This window comes from Cebus imitator, unplaced genomic scaffold, assembly GCF_001604975.1.
Source record: "Cebus imitator isolate Cc_AM_T3 unplaced genomic scaffold, Cebus_imitator-1.0 Scaffold196, whole genome shotgun sequence".
Classification (NCBI taxonomy): Eukaryota; Metazoa; Chordata; class Mammalia; order Primates; family Cebidae; genus Cebus; species Cebus imitator.
Window position 1 is genome coordinate 3,083,118 of NW_016107511.1, and position 8,531 is coordinate 3,091,648.

Sequence of the window (8,531 nt, forward strand, 5' to 3'; positions counted from 1 at the left end):
AAAAAAAAAAAAAAAAAGACTCTCGCTGTCTGTCTTCAGGATGGAGTGCAGTGGTGCAATCTCGGCTCACTGCAACCTCCGACTCCCTGGTTCATACGATTCTCCTGCCCCCCTTCTGAGTAGCTGGGATTACAGGCCCGGGCCACCACGCTCAATTAATTTTTTGTATTTGTAGTAGAAACGGGGTTTCACCATGTTGGCCAGGATGGTCTTGATCTCCTGACCTCGTGATCTGCCGCCTCGGCCTCCCAAAGTGCTGGGATTACAGGCGTCAGCCACCGCGCCCAAAGTTGTGGTTTTATGATTATGATTTAAGACATTTTCAAGTTTAATTCGTCAGATTCTAGAAGAAAACAAAAATTCACAAAGACAAGCTAATGCCATTGTCATGAATGGGAGTTTGGAGGAAATTCTATTACTATTTGGGTGGTTTAAGTACGCGGTTGAACTGATTTGAACCCCGACCAAACACTATATGGAACTGATCTGCGGCCGGGAGAATCATTAACCAAGATGCATTTTTTGCTGTTATTGTTGACAACTCGGCTAGAAAATCTTTTTTTGTTTGTTTATTAAGACGGGGTTTCAGCATGTTGGTCAGGCTGGTCTTGAACTCCCGACCTCAGGTGAGCCGCCAGCCTTGGCCTCCAAAGTGCTTGGATTACAGGTGTGAGCCACCACGCCCGGCTAGAAAATTTTATTTTAGAGGTTTTACCCCGTTGACAATGACTTAACATTTCTTTAAAAGAACTAATTTCCATTTTACCTCCTCTACATTTTGACCAGAATCTTAAAACAAATAGGCAACAAGCGGATGGAAGAAGCCGGCGCCGCTTCTCCGCGGGCGCTGCCGGGGAGCTGCTCCAGCCGGGGCTTTCGCGCGAGACCGGGAATCCTCCAGGAGGACGGACTCGCGGGCCCACAGCCCGCCCTAACCGGGCCCACTTCCGCCGGAGCCCGGGCCGCGCCCGCCCCGCCCCCACGGACCGGAGATTCGTCGGAATTTTCCCGCGACGCCGCGGGAGCGCGCGGGGCCGCTCGCTGAGCCCCAGAATGCACTGCGGGCACGTGACCGCGCGCGCGCGCGCCGCACCACTGCCCAGCGACCGCGGGAAAATTCCAAAAAACTCCAAACAAAAAGCCAATACGAGGCAAAGCCAAATTTTCAAGCCACAGATCCCGGGCGGTGGCTTCCTCTCCGCCACTGCCCAAACTGCTGAAGCAGCTCCGGCGAGGGCCACCCGGTAAGCGGCAGGCCGCAGAACGCAGGGAGGGCGGAGGCTTCTCTCGGGGGTCTGGCCGATACGTCAGCGGCGGGAGCGGGAGGAGGAGGCGAGGGGCCAGAGGGAAGGCTCGCGAGAGCGGGTGGGCGCGGCGCGCCTCGCGGTGGGCGAGCTGGGTTCCCGCCGGCGCTGGGCTGAGGCTGCGGCTGCGGCTGAGGCGGGAAGCTAGAGGCGCGAGGTGGGGAGGTGGGGAGGTGGGAGGCGGGGGGCGGTGATAGCCCGCGGGGCGGGGCCGGGGCGGGGCGGAGCGAGGCGAGCGGGGGCGGGAGCCGGCGCGGGGGACGCGCGGAAGGGAGCCCCCGGAGCGGCGGCAGCAGGGAGCTGGCGTTTTGGTTCTTTTTGTTCGTTGGGCGCAGGCCGCTATGTGTTTTTCAAAGGAGAGGAGCGAAGGTGAATTTCTCTGCCTCGGACCGTGGGAGCCGTGAAAAGCTCGGCCCTTTGAGCCCCTAGCCCTCTACCACTGGCCTCATCCTCCTCGCCCCTCGCACCCCTGCCCCCAAGCCCGAGCCGCCGGGGCGCGGGGAGGGGCGAGGCCCAATTAGAGGAGCCCGGGGCGCGGCTGTTACCTCTCCCGCCTCCGTCTCTCATCCCTGGCGGGAAGCGGGTGTGCTGAAGCCAGTGTCTCCCCTCCACTCTTTATGTGGACGCCAGGCCACATCTTCAAAGCCCGTGAGAGATTTTTCGGGTGCTATTTGTTTGTTTACCTGTTTTAATTTTTTAGATGTGTGCGAACCCTCTATGTTCTTATAGGTGTCCAGCACACCGAATAACATGGGAAATTGGGCACCAGAATCTTCAGGAAAGAGGCCCAGGAGTTTTGTAGCAAAGACCTGTATGTGCCTGGGCTTTTGTTCCAATCTGAAACTTGAAAAACTCCCAGGCACCTGGTTTTATTCTAACCTGTGCCCCATTTAATGCATCTCAACTGTGATGTGATTTGACTTAGCATTTATCAAATGAGCAAAGCACTTTTGGGCCACCCAACTTCAGCTCTTTGTGGCTGTCACTCACTGTCAGAGATATGCCCTCAGACAGATCGTTTTCTCCTTACTCCCCTCCAGGGTTGTTACAAACGATGGAATTCATACCATGTGTTGAGATCATTCATTACATAAGCTTAGATAGAAAACATGTTGTTCATTGCGACTTTATACATTAAACTTAAATTGATGTTTCAGTGTAATGTGCTGTACCAGAGTCAGATGGAAATAAGCACTCATATACATTATTCATATACAAGAAAGGCGGCATCAAAAAAGAATTTGTTTTCCTAGATACATTAGAAGTCTTTTTCACCTCCCCACTACCCCCAGTAAAATATGCTTCTTGAGAATTGGACCAATTATACTTTGTATATTATACATTCGAATTTATTTTTGCTTTATTCGGTCATATTTCTCTTGATTTCTTGAAAAACATTTATCAAGGCCTCAGGGAAAAAAAGCAGGCACTATATTGGTATTTTTTGTTCTGTCTGCTAATAAGAAGCATTAACTTGATTGATTGGGTGGATGTCGAAGATGTGTTGCCGCATGTATCTGAAACTGTGCATGTACATTTGAAAATAAATGGTACTTTTAACCAGTTCCATATTTCAGCAAGTAGTTCCAAAAACAATTATACAAATTTAGTGTTTATGAAAACCAGCTACAGAGAGGCCAGCCTGGCCAGTAGAAAGTTGAATTGATTATCTGGGCCATCTAGAGAGCCAGAGGAAACTCACATAAGTGGTAGTTCTAAGTTGGTAGTGATGGGGCCTCAAATCAGGCTGGAAATGAGCACCAAATGATTTTTAAAAGTTTCATTTTAGGCTGGGAGATGTGTATTCTCTGTCTTGTTTATGGATCTTGAGTGATTGATTCAATGTGAAAGAATACAGACAGGAGAAGTATATTGAATTTTTGCAGTGTTTTAATAAAAATGCAGAAGGGGAAAAGGAAAGACAGTTCAGATAACAGGCAGAGCATGGTGGCTCGTGCCTGTAATCCCAGCACTTTGGGAGGTTGAGGTAGAAGGATCACCTGATCCAGGAGTTTGAGTTCAGTTTAGGCAACAGAGAGCCCCCTGTCTCTACAAAAATTTAAAAAATTAGCGGGGAATAGTGGCGCAGCCTGTGGTCCCAGCTACTCGGGAGGCTGAGTTGGAGGATTACCTGAGTTCAGGAGGTCGAAGCCGCAGTGAACTGTGATCCCGCCACTGCTCTCCACCCTGGGCAACAGACTGAGACCCTGACTAAAAAAAAAAATTGACAACAATTCAGATTGGCCACCAGAGTTGAACTGGGGACGAGCAGGCAATGATGGATGGTTTTACGTCCATTTTGAGATCGAGGTCTTCTCAAGTGTAATACGGTACTGAAGGTAAGAGGCCTGTATGCCTTTTATATCAGCATCACACTACCTTGATTATGACAGCTTTATGGTAAATTTTGAAATCAGGTAGTGTAAGTTATCCAATGTTTTTCTTCATTTTCAAAATTGTTTTGGCTGTTCAGGATTACTTACATTTCCATAATTTAGTATCGGTTTGTCATGTTTTCAAAAAATCCGGCTGTGATAGATTTTGTAGTAATTGCATTTAATTTGCATATCCGTTTCGGGGAGAATTGCCATCCCACCATGAACATGGACTCTTTCCATTTCCCGTTGAGATCTTTAATTTCTCTCAGCAACATTTAGTAATTTTCAATGTACAAATTTTGCCCTTTAGTAAATTAATTTTGAAGTGTTTTATTTTTGATAGTGTTGTGAATTGAATAAAATTATTTTTAAAATTTTATTATATTTTTTATTTATCCATCAAGTGAAAGCAAGTTTATTAAAGCAAAGGAATAAAGAAAGGCTACTCCATAGGCAGAGCAGCTGAATTATTTTTAAAATTTCATTATGGATTGTTGTCAGTATATAAACATACACATGTTATCTTGAAACCTTCCTTGTTGAACTTGATGATTACTTCCAGTTTTTTGTGAATTACACAGGATTTTCTACATACAGCATCATGCCAATAAAGATAGTTTTAGTTCTTCCTTTCCATGTGGATGCCTTTAATTTCTTTTTTGCCTTGTTCGAACCTCCAGCACTTTGCTGAATAGACATGGAGAATACATTATTGTCTTAGTTCTCATGTTAGGGGAAAACGTTTAATCTTTGACCATTAGATAATGACGTTAGCTGTAAGTTTTTCATAAATGTATTTTAATCAGGTTGAGAGATTTTCCTTATGTTACTAGATGGTTGAGAATTCTTATGAACAAATGTTAGAAATGTTGCTTTTCTGCATCTGTTGAGATGACTGTGTTTTTTGTTCCTTTATTTTATCAATATGATTGATTAACTGATTTGTGTATTTATCCTAACGTTGCATTCTAAATTCCATTTGGTCATGTTATATAATCCTTTTTACATATTTCTGGATTTGGTTTAGTAGTATTTTGTTTAGGATTTTTGTACTATGTTCATGAGTAATATTAGTAATATTTAGTCCCGTAATGTCTTTGGCTTTGATATTGTCATACTGGCATCCTAGAATCAGATGGGAAGCGTTCCCTCGTATTTTTTCAGAGTTTGTGAAGGATTTTTTTTTTTTTCTTCTTTAAACATTTGATAGAATTCACTCAGAAAGTCATCAGTTCTGGTTTTTCTTTACAGGGAAATTTAAAATTACAAATTCAGTTTCTCCAGTGTGCGCATGCGTGTGACTTCTTCGGTGCAGGTTGTCGTGCACGTGCGTGCCCGTTACTCCTCCAGAGCGAGCTTGTGCACGTGTGCGCGCGCCCTCTCCATCGCCAGTTCCCACGCACACTTTCTTCAGCACTGGCTGCCATGCACACATGTGACGCTTCTCCAGTGCGGAGCTCCCATGGTGTGTGCGGCTTTTCTAGCGCCCACTCCCGGTGGGTGTGCGTTGCCAGCGCTGGCTCCCTGTGGTGTGCCGCTTCCCCAGCGCTGGCTCCCGGGTTTGGGCGCCGCCCTACCACCTGTTCCCAGGCGTGTGCGCATCTCCAGAGCCGGGTCCTTGGCATATGTGCTTCCACAGCGCCGGATTCTGTGGTGTGCATCTTCCCTAGCGCAGGCTCTTGTAGTTCTTTGTGATCAGCCGTAGCCAGTAGTCAACAGTGTACCTCAGCATCCCCCTCAGGCAATTTTGTAACTGAGCCTCTGGTGGGACACCTCCCAGTGAACACCTTTTGCTGGCACCCTAGAGGATGGGTTTCTGATAAGTTACCAAAGGTGGTTTTCCAGCGAGTTGTGCTGGTGCAGCACCCACAGAGACATCTTTCCTATTCAGTGAGCCGTGCTCCCTCCAAAAAGTTCTTGATCTCATTCCTGGGAAGAAGTGGGTAATTTTCCTTAGGGGACCCACCTCAGCCCTACGGGCAGTGGCTTCTCTTTATATCTGCTATTCTTGTGTTCTGTAGAATTCTCTTTACTTCTAGCTAGCCAACACCTTGTTACTCCAGTCCTGTTACAATGAGTAATTCTTGACTGAACATGGTGGCTTATGCCTGTAATCCCAGCACTGTGGGAGGCCGTAGGACTCCGGAGGATTACTTTAGGCTAGGAGTTTGAGACAAGCCTGGGCAACATAGCAAAACCCCTGTTCTACAAAAAATACAAAATTATATGGGAGTGGTAGTGTGCTTGCCTGTAGTCCCACCTAATAAGGAGGCTGGTGTGGGAGGATTGTTGAGCCCAGGGGGTCAAGGCTGCTGCTAGCCATGATTACACCATTGCATTCCAGCCTGGGCAACAGAGTGAGACCCTGTCTCAAAAAAAAAAAAAAAAAAAAGACAACAACAATAATAATTCTTTATATTTGACTTTCCTTATTCAAATTATTATGTGGTTTATTTTTACTGACTGGACGCATACTGATTCATCACCTTTGCTCTGAACTTCCTCAAGAAATCATGAGTGATAAGAGTATTTAGCCTGTTTATTTTCTTGCATCGTGAAAGTTAATCCTAAGGTTATTCCCATTTCCACATGACAAAAGGCACATTTGGGTGAGAATGTGTCAGGCTTTTATAAAGGGATGAAATTGTGTCTTTCCAGGCCTTTGCAAATTAGAAACAGTATAGATTGTCATGGAAAGTGAGGTTAGGGAGTATGAGGGGAGGGGAAGAGGACAGGATTAGAACTGTGGTTGGCCTTATGGCATCCAGTGGGCCGGGTTCCTAGATGATTTGCCTTTAGATCTGACTATACTTCTCATCTTTCACCCATACTTTTCATTTTTCAGATTTCTGGAACTTGTGTTTTCATTTTCCTCTAGAGCCCTAATGACACTTTTGTAATTCAGAAACGTGATATAAACATTTTATGTACATTTAGCTATTTTAGTGGAATCTGAGATCTGATACTCTGGTGACTACCCCTAAGACAGTTTGAGGCTGTGGTTTTACACACACACACACACACACACACACACACACACTCAGAGGAGATTTTATTTAAACAATATGAATTTGGCTGGGTGCAGTGCTGTGCACCTGTGGTCCCAACTATTTGGGAGGCTGAGGCTGGAATATTGTGAGTTCAGGTCTATCCTGGGCAAAGTTATGAGACCCATTCTCCAAAAAAAATAAAAAAGGGCTATGATTTTATGTCTGTGATTCCTTCTTCACCTGGTTCAGTTCAAAGGTGTGGAATTGCTAGCCACTTTGGTTTCTTTTATAAGATTTTGGAGGTGCTGTTTACCTTCGTGACATCTAAAACTGTGCTATGGCTGGTTCCTTTTTGTTGTTGTCATTTTGTTTTTGTTGGTTGTTATTGTTTATTTAAAACAATCACATTATGAGGCCTTGTACTTAGCCTTAATCCTATTTTTCTATTTATGCTTGTACGTTCAAGTGCTGTACTCAATAGATTTTCTTATTAATTCCTGATTTTTTGATGACCATTTGTGGTTATAAATGACTTCTTCTCTCTCCTTATGCACTGCAGTTCATATTATTGCCTTATGTATATATGCCTGGTTCCACAACTCTTAGCTAACTTCTTCAGGATATGTTTTTTTTTAATTACACAGCTGCATTGAGGTTTGTTGAGTGCCAGCATCCTTTCCTCCCTTGTTTGTTCTGACAGACCTTAGATTTTCTTTCAGTAGTCACTGTGGTATGGACTCTGGGGAATGCTGATCCTTACCTCTAGCTCCTGACTTTGATTGTTTTAAGGAATCTGTTTTATTGATTGGTCACAGTCATTGGTTAGGAATGGGCATAAGCTCAAGCAAATCCAGTCTGAATACATCTGAGGTCTGTCTCTTACTTGGAATGCTGGAACAGAAGTATGTACTCTCTTTTTGGGTGATATGGATGTAATGTGACTTTTGTAACGGCTAGAGCTGTTTTGCTATCATGAGGGAAGCAGGATGGAGAGATAGATCAACTGTGAAGTCTGCCCTGTCTCTAGACTTGCCAGTTTCTTGAACCAACAAATTCCCTTTATTTTATTTTTATTTTTATTTTGAGACAGGGTTTTTCCCTGTCAACCAGGCTGGAGTGCAGTTGCACGATCATAGCTCACTGCAACTTCAAACTCCTGGGCTCCAGCAATCATCCCACCTCAGCCACCTTAGTAACTAGGACTACAGGTGTGCATCACAATGTCTACCTAATTCATTATTGTTATTGTTATTGTTATTGTTATTGTTATTGTAGAGACAGGGTCTTGCCATGTTGCCTAGGATGGTCTTGAACTCCTGGCCTCAGGCTGTTCTCCTGCCTGGGTCTCCCAAAGTGCTGGGATGAGAGTTGTGAGCCACCATGCCTGGCCTGTCATTATTGTTTTAGCTGGTTTTGCTTGGTGCAGCAGGTTTCATTTAATGCTTACTAAATATTTATATTTTTACTCACATTTCTCAGTTCACTTGCAGCTAGGTAGGACATTGTGATCATTCTAGCCAATAGGTTTTAAGCAGATTACTTCTGGGTAGAAGGATTTAGTAGCAGATTCATGAGCTAGCTGTCTCTCCTTTTTGCAGTGGTGATTATGGAGGCTAGGTGTTGAGATGTTTGAGCACCTATCATGTTGGATCCATGAGTGACTGGAGCAGAACGCTACCCTCATGCCACAAACATGGATGTCCCACATACACATTGGACATATAGTATGAGAAAAAGTTACTACATCATAACTTAGCCTACCTTGATGAATAGAGTTGGGTTTTCAATTACTAGAAACCAAAGGCATCCTACGTGATATAGTATAATCTTGTAATTCTTAGTGTGTATATGGTGATTAA

At 44.7% G+C, this 8,531-nt stretch overlaps 1 protein-coding gene across 5 annotated transcripts in view; it reads left to right on the forward strand.

Annotated features, from left to right (window-relative positions):
* The first annotated feature begins 1,011 nt into the window (after positions 1-1,011).
* The window catches only part of FANCC (FA complementation group C), a 238,045-nt gene continuing 230,525 nt past the window's right edge, over positions 1,012-8,531 (forward strand). For 3 of the 5 annotated variants that reach the window (XM_037745255.1, XM_037745253.1, XM_037745254.1), the window contains exon 1: positions 1,012-1,244. The gene's annotated coding sequence lies outside the window, so the exon portion shown is untranslated. The remainder of the gene's footprint in view (positions 1,245-8,531) is intronic. The other 2 variants (XM_017547208.2, XM_017547212.2) reach the window with 1 other exon arrangement.